Consider the following 16121-nt stretch of genomic DNA (forward strand, 5'->3'; position numbering starts at 1 on the left):
ATTAACACTGTTTCTCCTGTTATATATGTAGCTACCAAGGCATAAAGAGATCATGGAATTTTGTCCACTATAATTAGTTGCAGAATGATTTGGGAATCCTATCATTATAACTTCTTGTCCGGTGCTTTCTGATAATTAAGCTGTTTCCATTTCTCTAATTGTCTGAAAACAAATCTTTGTTGTAAAAAACACAAGTGGTATTTTAGGATTTTAAACATAAGCTTTTAGATCTCCTTCTAGCAGAAAAGGATGAAAGCTTCCACATTTGCATATCTACACTTTTATGAAGTACCTACTACATGTCATGCATGGTACTAGGGATACAGCAGTGAATAAACCAGCCTAAGTATTTTTTAAATACTTTATTAAAGTGTGACTGACATGTAAAAAGCTGTACATATTTAATTCATAAATTCAATGGGTTTGGGGATAAGTATACACCCCTAAAACCATCACAACCATCAGAGCCACAAATTACCAGTCACTCTTCTAATGGAATTTGATGTTCTAATGGGGTAAGATAGGGTTAACAATTATGGAAAACAAGAAAGCATCAGGTGCAAACAGGGAAAGGAGATGTGATGGAATGCTGGAGTATGATTAGAATGCATAGACTTGGTAACTCAAAAGTTCTGAGAAGGTGATACTGATGGTGGGATTCCAATGACAGGTAGCAACCAGATTGTGAGAACGGACATTTCAGATGGAGGGAACAAACTAGTGAAAGCATGTCTGAAAGAAGGCCAATATAGCTGATGTATAATGAGTAAGAAGGATCACAGAATGAGATGAGGGTACAGGGGAGATGAGGATCTAAAAGTGGGATTCTCTAGTTTTGTCTTAAACATTTTTCAAAAGAGATTTCCTCAAGAACTACGACAATTATTTATCATAGGGTTCTTCTGGCCACTTTAGAATCAAGACTAAAAAAAAAAAAATTCATCCCGACATATTATCTTTTTTCACTTCCAAGAATTTATTTTAAAATAACCGGCTGAAGTTCAACTTGCCTTGAAATGTTTATAAGATTAATTATTTTAACATAAGAGATATTATAATCTAGCTCACCCACATCAGACCTAGAAACCTGAACAAACCTGGACATGAACTTCACTAAAAAATCCACCATAAAAGGAAAATGGCACCTCCAAAAGTAGGATTTCATAATCACATCCACAAGATAAGGCTCTTCAAATAAAAAGATCACAGGGGCAACTAAATAGAGTCTTCTCCGAGGGGGAAAAAATCCTAAATATAAACTAAACAACATGTACGTTTAGGCAAACTGCCCTAAATATCTCATTGAAACAAAGAACAGGCACTGATAGGACTCTACAATTGTCAACATTCCCCATTACTGAACCCAAGAAAAGCTCTGCCACAGCTGAACACTGAGCGAACAGCACAAAGCAAAGCTCATGAAGCATAAACATTCCTTGCAGATTAGGCTGTACAATTAAGAACTGTTCTACAGTTCATTGGATTGGTGATAATTAGAAATATTTCCCCTGTTCCATGTAGTCCAAAGGTTATTTATTTCCCTCCTCTTACATAACAGCAAATGAGAGCTTATGTAATCGAAAAGGCAACAAAGAATGCTAAAATAAACCAGGAAAACAAAAGCTCTACATCCAGCTTCTCTCTCCCTGAACCCTCTCTTCCCTTTCTCATTTTTCCTTATCCTTATCTAATTATGCCCCATCTGCTTTTCTTGATTTCTCAAACCTTCCACTGAACAGTCTGAAAGTATGTAGTTATTACTCAATGAAACAAATAGAGGAAAGGGAAAATTATGAGCCATTGATCATTTTTCTGACCAAGACAATAACAAGTTTTATTCTTCTTTAATGGAATTTCTCTACGTAAAAATATCATGGACCAAAAAAGTAATAATAGTTTCTATTATTACTGTTTAAATAATAAATGTAACATCTTCAGGACTAAAGGTGGCTATGAGATCAGAAGGGGGAAAGAAATTTTAAAGAACTCGAGTCGGACAGACTCAGAGAAAGCACTGCTTTGAAAAGATTTCCGGACCACCTGGTTTGAGCCTATTCTAGTCTGTTGTATAAATGCCTTCCCATATTGCAGGGGTTCCTTAACAAATTCCTATAACAAGTTCCTACAACAAATGTTCCTTTATTAAAACTGTCTAGGCACCCAAAAGAGTTTATGAAAAATACAGACAGGAAATCTCCTCTCCAATTTTAATGAGTATCATTCACCTTGTAATACTAATATTATTTATCTCAACCTTCCTCACTAGCAGAAGCATTAAATTCCAAAGTAAATACATGCATAGATCTTAAACACAATAAATGATAATGTTTATCACATAAGAATAGAGCTCTCAGGCTGCAGAAGTAAGATTTAGAATGTTAAGCAACTGATTATTGGGGAAAAATAAACTTTTCCCTAGAAAATGTTATGGAAAAATACATTCAAATTAGAGTTAAGTGCCTAAACGCCATGAGTGAAATTATTTAAATACGAAGGCTAAAAACTGAGGAAGGTCTATAATGCCTCCTACCCAACCCTACACATACGAATGAACAGTTTAGTGAGTTTTAACATTTTTGCCAATGTCTGATATATATATCATATATATATGTCTGATTATATATATTTTATATATATATGATATATATATATATATAATCTCAAAACAGGACAGATTTAGGAAGCATTCTGTGTTTATTCCTAACAAAGTCAAGAGCAAAACAGATACACTTTTAAAAAAGCCTCTGATGGAGTTTGACCGCAATGAAAAATAAGAGATATTTTTGTTCCTTTGGCTTTCTATTTTTTCTTGGCTTTGCAAGGAAACATTAGCTAAACAAAAATATGTTGCAAGTACTCAAAAGACTCTTCAAGAATTAAACTGATACAAACCTTACATTACAGGCCAATATTTTTTAAATCTAAAAGAAGAAATATAAAAACACACAGGGCTATGGGACAATGTATGTTTTGTAATCATATCATAAGTTAATTGCTTTTCTTTTTACCTATTGAATAACATAGTTCTACAAAAGTCTAACTCTTCGTACACAGGTATTTTACAGAGGATATCCTTCCTCTGAGTCTTAATATGTCTCCCATGATAAAAATACCCAGCCAAGGTAATAATGAGAGAATATATACTCTCAAAATATTTATGTCTATAATAAAAAGCACAATATTTAAAATAAAGATTCAATTTCGGAATTGTTTCAGAAATACCTCTGAGTGTTTTATATATACATAATTGCCAAACTTTAGAAAGAATTCCTCATACTGGTATTTCTACTTTCCAAATGGGGTATAAAGAAAGTAAGTGGTGAATCTACAGCAGTGAATTGTGCAGCCATTACTCATTCTTATAAGTCCACCCCCCTGCCATGTGACTTTGACATGCTTCCCATCAAGAGATGGCATTTATTTCTTCATCCCTTAAATCTAAGCTGGACTTGTAACTTATTTTGACAAATAAAATGTGGCAGAAGACCTTGTAGGACTCCCGAATCCAGGCGTCAAGAGGCCTTGTACCTCCCCATCTTGGCATACTATGGGCACAGGGTGAACAAGCCATCCTCCTAGAGCACCAGAGATCTTGGGAAAGATCCCAGTCGCCCAACCATGACACCTAGCCATGCTGGCTAGCATAATATGTCAGATATATATCAAGTGGCCATCTTAGACCAACCAACCCCTAGACGAGCTACCAAATGGCAGCAGCCACATGAGTAACCCCAGACAAGACCAGTGGAACAACCATGTCACAGAGCTCAGCTCAAATTGTTGATCCATGCAGTCAGCAGCAAATAAAATAGCTGCTGTGTTACAAAGCCACTAAATTTAAACCTAGGACTGTCTGAAACCAAGGCCTAGACTCTCTCCATTAACTAAAGCTGCAATTTACTCTTTGGTTTGGAAACAAATACATCAAAACAATACATTATAGTCTAATTCAATTTCATAGATATTATATAAATATATATTTTATATATTATATAAAAGCAATCAAATTGAGAAATAAGCTTATTTTTTCATCTATTATCTTAAAAAGGGGGATAAAAAATTAAAATTAAAAAACTAAAACAGAGGATGAGTTGGGCACACCAATACAACTTTTTACCTTCTTAAAAGAAAATAGATATGTTAAAATCTATAATTATAATAATATGAAACTGATAAAATTTTGTAGAAAGAGTACTTTCCATTCCTAAAGGTACACAAGTATTCATTTAAAACTAACAGCATTCATATGCATTTTATCCACAAAAACTGAACTCTGTATGTGATCTAAAAATCTGGATGGCGGGATCCCTGGGTGGCTCAGCAGTTAAGCACCTGCCTTCAGCCCACAGGGCGTTATCCTGGAGTCCCGGGATTGGGTCCCACATCGGGCTCCCTGCACGGAGCCTGCTTCTCTCTCTGCCTGTGTCTCTGCCTCTCTCTGTGTGTGTCTCTCATGAATAAATAAATAAAATATTTTTAAAAATAAAAATAAGAAAAAGAAAAATCTGGATGGCTACGCAATAAAAATTAAGAAACCATTAACTTATGAATCTAATAAAATTTGTGACTTTAAGCAATAAAATATTGCTACTGTAGTGTTTAATGAGGACATACTTATTCTTGAATAGAGACACTGCACTAGGAGTAGGCCATGAAAAAGCAAGAACCACAAGATCTTTTCTCTATAGTAAGGATTGGCAAACATTTTCTGTAAAGGGCTAGATAATAAATATTTTCGAATTTGCAGGCCATGTAGTCTCTATACTGAGACTGTAACTGAGTTGTAAATACTCAACTCCACAATTATGGAATGAAAACAGCCAGAGACAACATATAAAGAATAAGCATGGCTGTGTTCCAATAAAACTTCTTTTTTAAAAAAAACTTTCTTTATAAAAACAGGCAGTGGGCCATAGTTTGCCAAGTCCTGTTTTAGGTGCTCAATTATCTTCAGCCAAAATATACTGAGTTTATTAGCTATGATCAAGCTAATTTGTTTGTGCTTTACATTGAAATCTATGAGAGAGTAATCTCTGTGTTCACTCTATCTTCAAAATAGCACTATGTATATATGACAGGAAATTCTGCATCACCTTGGCTCAGCTACGGTGCCCAGTGTTCTGTCAAACATGAATCCAGATGTTGCCAGGAAGGTATTCTGTAGATGTGACTGGCATCTACAGATGCCAAATATGTTGACTTGAGGTAAAGGAGATTACCCTTGGTAATGTGGATAGGCCTCAACCAATCGCTTTAAGACCTAAGAGCAAAAACTAAAGATTCCCTGACAAGAAGCAAATCTGTCTTATGACTGTAACATAGAAATCCTGCCTGAGGTCCTAGGCTGCCGGCCTGCCTTACAAATTTCAGATTTTCTGGCCCCCACAATTGTGTAAGCCAATTCCTTTAAGTAAATAAATATCTCATAGATATATAGATATAGATATATAAAATTATATCTCTAGCTCTATTTCCCTGGAGAACCCTAGATACAGTATATTAAGGTAATATGCCATTAAATTAATATATATATGTGTGTATATATATATATTTTTTTGTGCATCATCCAACACTACATGACAAAATCGTGATAGACCATATCATTATTATTTGAGACTAGTCATTCTTCTGTTTCCTTGCAAGATTATACACACACATATTTATATATCTCGCCATATGTAGATGTGTAATTTGTGCATCATCTCATAGGGAAAGAACAGCCACCCCTAGGTTATTGACTTGGGGATCACTCATGAGATATGATTTGGCCAACAGAATGTGAACAGATGTGACACACATCATGTCTAAGCAAAAACTTGAAGCAATAGTGCAAGTTTCCGCCAGTCTTCTCACTTCAGTCAAGAGACTAATGCACCTCATGAAAGGGCTTTTCCGTTAGCCTTGATTCTAGAGGGGAGCCGCGGGCTGTATCTACAGAGCTGACTCACAGTCTACAACACATAGTAGGAAATACAAGTTTGTTGTTATTCTGAGAAGCCACTGCAATTCAAAGCAATTGCTACCACAAAGCTGAACGCTGCATACATTGCCACCAGGAGCAGGATGGTACCTTAACAACCTACCAACACCAAAAATAATAACTATATGTGATGCAAGCTTTAAAGCTGAGTGATGGACAAGGAAATGGTTACTGGAGGTTGGCGAGATGAGAAACCACATCATGCAGTGGTAAATAAAACTGTTCATGTGTAAAAAAAAAAATGACATAACTTGGTGAAAAGACTGGGCCTGTGATTATCATCCAAAGTGAGAGGGGCACAGTCTTATGGAGCTGAGCCCTTAACCTGTGGAGTCTGAGCTAACTCTAAGTAGTCAGTATCAAGATTCAGTTAAACTGGAGGACACCCATCTGGTTCTCAAAGAGAATTGGGGAATTGCTTGGTGTGGAAAAACACACACGCACTTGAGTACAAAAGAACCATTCAGTGAATAGTGAGTAAAGGAAACAAGTGTTTTCCTTTAACCCAATAAACCCTTTCAATGAAACAAAATGGCTCAGAGGGAGACTCCCCACAGGAAGAACCTAAGGATGTGGTCCCACAGAAGCCCAAAAAGCTCAAGGTAACTATTGAAATCTAGAGAAAAATGCACAAAGAATCAAGGATATAGTAACTAACACATGTATGGGACTCAACCAAATAGATAAAAAGACATAAGGTAACTTCCAAAACCACAAGCCCAGCCTGGGTTTAGATCCTGTTACACATCTAGACCATATTTGGGTCCCAAGGTTTCTACAGGCAAGAAACCGGCCAGGAAGCTGTTCAACCTCTACCTCATTTCCCAGCCAACAAGGGCATACCCACCAATGCTCTGTTCAAATTTGGAAAAGGACGATATATGAAAGGAAACATCTCACGAAGGGCACAGCCAAAAGCCATAAAAAATAACGGACTAGGGAGCTACACACAGGAGCATAACGAGGGCCAAATCAAGGAACATCCCCTAGTGCCAAGAAAAGGAGCCCCATTACATTTACCCAACAGGATTTTTACAATTAATTGCCAGGGACCAGTGACACTCAGTGCCTCCATTCTTCCCCTTTTTTCACAGAAATGTCTACTGTGGATGGCCTATCTCTGTTCCATCACTATATGTTGGAGAGATGGAGGGTAGAAGAGAACTGGTCTCTGGATCAAGAAAATCTATATCTATAAAAGACATATAAATTCTAATGAGGTTCTAGACTTCAAAACTAATGGGATTGAAAGAAATTCTTGAAGCATTTTCCTTGACAAAGGGAGAAACACATTTTGTAAGCAGAAGAGAAGTTGGCATTTGTAACGAAGAGGACAAATTGTGGTAGATTATATTATTGTTCACTATTTAGCACCCTCATCCTTGGAAGAAGCTTCCACATTCCTGCCTCTGATTTATAACTTGCTTATACTTCCAGTGGGAAGAGTATTTGTCCCCATGCCTCACTACTCAGAGCCCAGCCACATAACGTGCTTTAGCAGTCATGATGCACTGCATACCTGAGCAGAAGCTTTGAGAGACATCACAAGTTTGAGCCAACCCTCTGAGTTCTCACTACCACGCAAATGGCAAGTCCAGATAGAGGCTGCTTCTTTGATCTGGGTCTAAGAATGAAAATCTGTGGAGTAGAGCCACTCTGTAAAGGCAGCTCAAAATCTATGTATAATGTAGCACTGTTATAAACCACCGAGATTTGTGGGGGTTTTCTAGAGCAAATTTGATTAGTATAAAAATTGAATGAAACAAAAGGTTAAAAGAGAAAAAATTATGTGATTCATGGCTATTATTCTGGTAGCTGATTATAGTGTGGTATGCCCATGGTTGTAGGTAAGTACAGTTAGTGATGGATCTATGCTTCTATGGCAGCTATTGGTATGGATAAATATGGGTTCTATAGAGGATAAAGCAGTTTAGTTGTTGGAAGTGAGGCTGTGGCAAAAATAAAACTAATGGGCAGCCCGGGTGGCTCAGCGGTTTAGTGCCACCTTCAGCCCAGGGCCTGATCCTGGAGACCAGGGATCGAGTCCCACGTCAGGCTCCTGCTTTTCCCTCTGCCTGTGTCTCTGCCTTTCTTTCTGTGTCATGAATAAATAAATAAAATCTTTTAAAATATATAAATAAAACTAAGATTGCAAACCTGATAAACTAACATTTATCATTAATAAACATTTCACATAGCCCTCAACTATAATCAAAAAAGACTTTTATTACCATCTTCATTCCCCATATAAAGCAAAAGAAGCCTAGGGAGGTTCAGTAACTTACCAACATTAAGTAACTACTAAGTGGCAGAGTTAAAATTCAATTTCCAAGACCAACTAATTTTAAGCTTCAATTAAAGATAGATTATTTAGTAATCATTGCACTGAAGTGATAACTTGATTTTATAATATTTACCAATTCCATAACATAGTTGCAAGAGAAAGCTGACACCATGAACTCAGTTCTAAGTCTGAATCCTATTAAACAAATTTAGTATATATAATGATTTTTTTATTACTCTGTAATATTCTTATTAATGTGATGACCAGGAATCTAAAACAAAATATGTTGCATTTCTACTTGGTACATTTTCTTAAATTAGGCTATAGTAATTCAGAATTTTAAAGATTCAGATAAATTATGGCCTAGATTCACCTTGTCAATACAGAAAAGATGTCCCAAGTAAATTAAGAATGCATTAAAATGATGGGTGATGCATTTTAGACTAGAACACTTTACAAATCATTTATAGCCCTTCCACTACTCACATAAATGACAAATAAGAACTATTTTTTACTACATAATACATGTTCATTGTAGCAAATTAGACAAGACTAATATGTATGCCCAAAAAAAGGTGGCAAAGAGGAAAAGATAACCTAGCAAAACCAATGCTAAAAGATAACAATAACTTTATGCTTTCTTTTATCTTTCCATACTTCTTCTCAACACCTAGATACACCTTTTAAATCAAAATGAGAACATATTATATACATACAATGACTGGTTTATTCATATAAACAATTACTCTTAATAGGAGTTCAATAGAATTGCTTATGAGTAAATACTCCTAACTCGCAGAATTCCAACACTTATTAAAGTATCAATCTTTCTGGCTCCCTCTGCTGGCAACTAAGAGAAGTTGTGTTGTTTTTTTTTTTTCAATTAGGTATGAAAAATCAAAAGAAAAGAAGCATTAATTTATCATGATTAAAAACATCCTTAAAAACCTGTCTGAATGTATTTTGGCCAGAAAGTGTACAGTAGATAACTTTTTGAGTGAATTCCTATTAGCCGACAGGGATTTGGCATCAGAAAACCCTGGACGGAGTTCCCAGCTTGATCACTTATTTGCTAATGACCTTGGTTAAATTACTTAAACCCTCTGAACTTCAGTATGCTCATCTGTAAAAGATCAACCACGTCACTAGTTATAAAAATCAGTTAAAATATTTATACCTTGGGTATGCTCCAAAGTACTAACACAGAGTAAGTGCTAAGATAAGTGGCAGTGAAGTGTTACTACTACTACCAACTACTACTATAGAAAGTGTAAGTACTAAAGAGTTCGAGTAAGCCTACTTTCACAATATAAACTTACTATCCTTACACTTTTAAAAAACTTCCTGTTGCTCTCAAGATCAAAATCCTTAACAGGATCTCAAAGATTCTGCATGGTCTGGCCCCCACTTGACCATATTCTCTCTCCAGCTCTCCAATCTCTTTTCAGAGGGAAGTTCATCAGAAGTACCAAGTTCCTTCAGAGGGTACCTGGGAACACCCTTCCCTTCCTCTGTGCTACTTAACAATAACCAGGTTTCTTAGATCTCAGCTCAACTTTTTCAGAGAAACTTTCTCTGACTTCTCAGGCCAAGTCAGGCCTTCCCTGTTACATATTCTGGAATATTTCTCCTTTACAGAGCTTACTACATAGAGCTGTAGCTTTATGTTTAGATGTGTTAGCATTGGAATAATGTCTCCCCCATTCACCTATCTACATGTTTCTCAGGAGCAAGGAATACCTACATCCTCACAACCTAGCCACTTCTCTGCATGGAGGCAATTAAGTATCTATTGAGTGACCAAATAAGCTAAAATTAACAAATATTGAAATTAAAGAATTATTTCTAAACCCAACTGCTTCAGATAGAAGGTGACCATATAAATAACATTTATGAATATTTATTTGCCTTTGTACTGCTTCTCAGGCTAGCTGATAGAAAAGAATATACCCACACTCCGAAAAAGTTGTGTCCTTCAAAGAGAGGAATCGTTAAGAACACAGAAGCCTAATATATGAGAGTCCTTTAACACTTCCAATTCAAATTTTTAAAAATTTTAATGCCTTTGTTTTTTTTTATAACAACTAACCAACTTAAAATGTACCTCAATCTGAGTACTTCACACTGTAGTAGGGAGTTTCACTTTTCAAGGAAGCCTGTGGTAAATGAATTGGTAGAGTTCACAATAACCAGCTAAAAGGTGTGCTTCATGGTTTCTCTAGGAAGTACCTATACTGCACTGTTTTAAACCTATGATTGCCTTAAAGAGTTTGACCTTTTTACAAATTAAGTCCTTTCTTTATACAGTAAGTATTCCCAAGTGTATTTGGTAAATTTTGGCCCCAAATGGCTTTTTCTTCTATTCATTTACACCAAAACCAGAAAATAAAATCTGGAAAGCCCAAACCAAAGAAAGCAACAAGGTCTGCAACACATCTTTCAGATTAAAATCTTTATCTTATAGAATATTTGGTAGATCTATTTGGCCAAAATTAATAAAGGGAAACCTCACTAAAATAGGCAGGGAGCCAGAACGGGAACTCTGAGGCTCTACCACTCCTCAGTAGCAGACCCAACAGGAAAAGCACACCTTGCACATCAGTACTATTAGCTCCTGCAATACCACCTCAGCAGGAGGAAGAAAAGTTTTCCCCGGGGCCCAGCAACAGCCAACCAATGAGAGACTGTCAGGACAGTCTCAGCCAATGAAAAGCTGCTATACTTCAAACTCCACTTTACTCCAATGGACTTTTTTGTTTACAACAGCCCATCTAACTGCACCTACCCCTTTCCTTTATGAAAGTGTCTCTCTCCTCTGTTCTCAGAACTTCCCTATGATTTGCAGTGGTTTGCTCACCCAGAATTGTAATTCTCTGCTATTCTCAAATAAACTCATTTTTGCTGGTAAAAGACCTGGCAGTTTGGTTTTTAAGGTTAAACATTATGATAGATTGTTAGCACATCCTATGGCTGCAAAATAGCAATAGTTATTTTCTTCCCCCACAAGCTGCATTATGTGTAGAAAATCCAGAAATTAATTTCTTCCATTATGTTAAAGAGAATTAAATTTTAAAATGTATCTCAGATGCATAATAGAATCAAGACCTCAAGGAATCATCAAGTCCAAGAATGTAAAAATTTGGCATATCTGTGGCCACTCCCATGGTGAATATGGATAAATCAATCTTAGCGCCCCTTCCTTTTGACCAAGGATGTGCACAGGCTCCCTGGACCCTGAGGATAAAGCAGCAGTCAATAATGTAAGAACAGGGAGCCTGGGTGACTTAGTGGTTGAGCATCTGCCTTTGGTTCAGGGCATGATTCCAGAGTCCTGGGATCTAGTCCCCCATCAGGCTCCCTGCAGGGAGCCTGCTTCTCCCTCTGCCTGTGTCTCTGCCTCTGTGTGTCTCTCATGAATAAATAAAATCTTTTAAAAAATAATGTAAGAACAGCACAGTCATTTTAACTGCCACAGAGAACATCTGCTGCTAAGTGTTGTGAAAGGAGGTAGATAACTACTTCAGGCAAATCTTCCTCCCCACGGAGTTAGAGGGACTGTGACCGTTCAACAACATATTTCCTTTGTGATCATTGAACTGAGAGTTGGGGCGCAGCTGAAGTACCTGTCAGTGTGCTTGAATGAGAGCAGAGGTATGCTGATAAGGCAGATTTTCAAGAATTCTGGCAGGGACCATGCTGGAACAATCCAAGATGGCGAAGACATCTAGTCATCAAAACGCCATGGCCTTACACATTTATATCCTCCCATTCCCATCGTTCTAATTCAACAGGCAAACTTCTGATAAACTTGCTTCCAGATTACAGAGAGACTGGACGGAAGTAACCAGCCCTCTGGTCAGCTATTTAGTTCTCCTTACACATTAATAAGATGACACTTCACACCACAGTGAACTTGCAGTGTAACTCAGCATCTTTGAATCCAATCAAGATTGAGTTTCTGCTTAAACAAGGCTCAGGTGAATTTATCAAGGTAACAAAAGACCTTCACCCTGCAACGGGAAACTGAGTCTCCCCTAACAAAACTTGTAATTCAAACTTTTACAAGATAACAGAATATATTAGAAGCACAGAGGAAACTAAAAACTATAAGAAATATGTACTTTTTTCATTAGTTTAGAAGCTTTTTTGCTCTTTTCATAATGATAAACTAAATCTCTCTAAAATTCAGGTTTTAAAAATATATTCCCTACATAGTTTCTTCCAATTATTCATTTCACTTGGCTTTAATTTTCTTCTTAACTACAAATAAGATCACAAGGCTCAGTGCATTGAAAAGGCATGCAAACTTTAAGCAACGTTGTAAAATCACAATTTTAAGAAGTAAACATTCAAAAAAAAAAAAAAAAAGGCCGGGGGGGGGGGGGGGCGCGGGGGTAAGGAAATAACCAAAGAGTTAACACGTATGGAATGTAGGATTAGAGAACACCTTTTTTTCCCCCTGTATTTTCTCAGTTTTCTATAACGAGTATTATTCTGTTCAGGCTTCTTATCTTATGAGAAACACCCATTCAGTTGCCTTAGAAAAACAGGATTTATCATAAAGATACACAAAAAGCCACAAGGGAAATCTCACAGAAAATAAATAATGGGAACCACAACTGAACTGAGCCCCAGTCTGGAGCTAGAGGGTGGCCCTAGAGTCACCTGCTTTGTAGAAACCTCCTGAAGAGGGATCCCTGGGTGGCGCAGCCTGCCTTTGGCCCAGGGCGCGATCCTGGAGACCCGGGATTGAATTCCACATTGGGCTCCCGGTGCATGGAGCCTGCTTCTCCCTCTGCCTGTGTCTCTGCCTCTCTCTCTGTGTGACTATCATAAATAAATAAAAATTAAAAAAAAAAAAAAAAGAAAGAAACCTCCTGAAGAGAACTGGAGCTGCCACCAAAGCTCTGTTATGGACACCACCCAGCATGAGTCTAGGTGATCTTAACCCGCTCGCCCACAGCCAGGAATATTCTTTGCTTCCATCTTAAACTCTGAAAATCCGAATTTCTTTCACTTTATGTGTAGGCTGTGGCTGAGGTAAAAGAAAGTTAGGACAATAGGCAGCTTTTGCTTAAGGATTAAGAAAATGGATTTTAGATTAAGAATTATACATACACTTTTTTTTTTAAAGATTTTATTTATTTATTCATAAGAAGAGAGAGGCACAGACAGAAGCAGAGGGAGAAGCAGGTTCCCTGTGGGGAGGCCGATACAGGACTCCATCCCCATACACATAGTTTTTATAAAGATCCAATGGTATAGGGCTGGATATACAAAAAGATCAAGTCTCCTTCCTGTTCCCTGGCATTTTTGGGATATGGATATAGTAATCAACACAAGGAAAATTTACATTTATGTTTCTAAAAATCATAAAAATATCACTTAACAAAGCACAATATCTATAAAGTTTTTTCTCATTGTAATACATAAACAATTATTGTGTAACTAGAAAGAGCACATAATCAAAACAGTTACTTCAAAAATATCTGATATCACTTCATATAGAAAAAATAGAAAGCACTCTAAAACTGATTGCTTCTACTTTACTTTTCTCAACCTTACTGTCCACAGGGCAGATAAACTTATATTGACAACCTATTTATGAGAGATACTTCATCATTGTAGAAAGATTTCAAGTCCTATTATACTTTTCATTTGTCCTACTCAGGTTTAATTCCCTAAATTAAAAAAGAATTGTTGAAAGTGTTCTCAAAAATAAAAAAAACATCAAATAAACATAAGGTAGTGATGTTTAAAATTTTAAAATTATTGAATACCCTCTTAGAACTTCTACTCGATATAGGCAGTTGTCTCAGATGGTAGTTTTCAACCTTCTTAATTTCAGAAATTTTCTTCAAAGCAGCCCTGAAATAAAGAAAAGTTGCTGTTTGAAGGTAGGTTTCTTTACAGCCATATTTCTTCCTTTGTCCCTGCACCATGGAACATCTTTCATAGGGCAGCTGAGAGTACATGGCAGGCAAACTATTTGCATCAAATGCATGTGTTTATTACTCAAAATGCAGAGAGCCACCACCACTCCAAACCTTCTAAATTCATCTCTTCAAGTGTGGTCCAGGAATGTTTGAGAACTCCATATTCTAAACTCTCCAATCATAGGAATTTATTTTTAAGAGTTTGGTGAAGAATTTCGCATATATTTTTCCAATTAAAAAAAAATCTCCAAAAAAAAAAAAAAATCTCCACTAGAAAGGGGAACCCTCTTGCACTATGGGTGGGAATGTGAACTGGTGCAGCCACTCTGGAAAACTGTGTGGAGGTTCCTCAAAGAGTTAAAAATAGACCTGCCCTACGACCCAGCAATTGCACTGCTGGGGATTTACCCCAAAGATACAGATGCAATGAAACGCCGGAACACCTGCACCCCAATGTTGATAGCAGCAATATCCACAATAGCCAGACTGTGGAAGGAGCCTCGGTGTCCATCGAAAGATGAATGGATAAAGAAGATGTGGTCTATGTATACAATGGAATATTCCTCAGCCATTAGAAACAACAAATACCCACCATTTGCTTCAACGTGGATGGAACTGGAGGGTATTATGCTGAGTGAAGTAAGTCAATCGGAGAAGGACAATCATTATATGGTCTCATTCATTTGGGGAATATAAAAAATAGTGAAAGGGAATAAAGGGGAAAGGAGAGAAAATGAGTGAAAATATCAGTGAGGGTGACAAAGCATGAGAGACACCTAACTCTGGGAAACGAACAAGGGGTAGTGGAAAGGGAGGTGGGCAGGGGATTGGGGTGACTGGGTGACGGGCACTGAGGGGGACACTTGGCGGGATGAGCACTTGGTGTTATGCTATATGTTGGCAAACTGAACTCCAATAAAAAAATTTTTTTTTTAAATCTCCACTAAGCAAACAAGGATTATACTAATAGACCATCTTCCAACTTGCTTTCTTCCCCATAATAAATAGATCTTGGACATCCTGACCAGTCTAAATAATTTCTAAAGATTTACAATTTTCCATGATCAAAGAAAACAAAGATTTTTTAAAAGGGTAAATAACAAATGCTTGAGTTTTATTATCTTTATTATTTCAGGTATTCTAAATTGATTTTTTTAAAGATTTTATTTATTCATGAGAGACACAGAGAGAGGAGGCAGAGAGAGAAGCAGGCTCCATGCAGGGATCCCGATGTGGGACTCGATCCCAGGACCCCGGGATCACACCCTGGGCTGAAGGCAGATGCTCAACTGCTGAGCTACCCAGGGATCCCCTAAATTGATTTTAGAATTAAATGTTAGGTGGGTTATAATACTAATATTGTACTGGCAGACACCTTTATGACACCTCTGGTTTGGGGTTTGGAAGAAATTGCCAAATTTCTAAATTAGTTAATTTTCATATATTATTTATTTGACAATTATTAAAAGCAATTTTAACTGTTTCAGTTCTATTTTACATCAAACGACTGTCTATGAAGTCTATGAAGAATAATTTACGACTGCCTATGAAGAATAATTTAAATTTGGCATGGAGTAACAAGTAGTTTCCATACTAATTAGGATGCTTTAAGTATTTTGTTTTTATAGTCAAATTCTTATTTATAGCAAAGTATTCTAAAACTTTTATTATACAAATGGAATTAAAATATTTTATACTGATTTTAATAGAATGTTGACATAATCAGCAGGCCTTCAAATAATACTTTCTGTATTTGAGAAATGGAGCTTTAATATCTTTATTGTCAATATCTTTATTGATCTGCTTTATTATCATCTTTATTATCTATTTTTTTAAGATTTTATTTATCTATTCATGAGAGACACAGAGAGAGAGGCAGATACACAGGCAGAGGGAGAAGCGATTCTGGGACCTGGGGATC

At 36.7% G+C, this 16121-nt stretch overlaps 1 protein-coding gene across 4 annotated transcripts in view; it reads right to left on the minus strand.

The window, feature by feature from the left end:
- The window catches only part of UACA (uveal autoantigen with coiled-coil domains and ankyrin repeats), a 106865-nt gene that overhangs the window by 53377 nt on the left and 37367 nt on the right, over window positions 1–16121 (minus strand). For 2 of the 4 annotated variants that reach the window (XM_072739039.1, XM_072739038.1), the window contains exon 2: window positions 14045–14132. The exons of the other annotated variants lie outside the window; for them this stretch is intronic. The gene's annotated coding sequence lies outside the window, so the exon portion shown is untranslated. The remainder of the gene's footprint in view (window positions 1–14044; window positions 14133–16121) is intronic. 4 annotated transcript variants of the gene reach the window in all.

This window comes from Vulpes vulpes, chromosome 15, assembly GCF_048418805.1.
Source record: "Vulpes vulpes isolate BD-2025 chromosome 15, VulVul3, whole genome shotgun sequence".
Lineage (NCBI taxonomy): Eukaryota > Metazoa > Chordata > Mammalia > Carnivora > Canidae > Vulpes > Vulpes vulpes.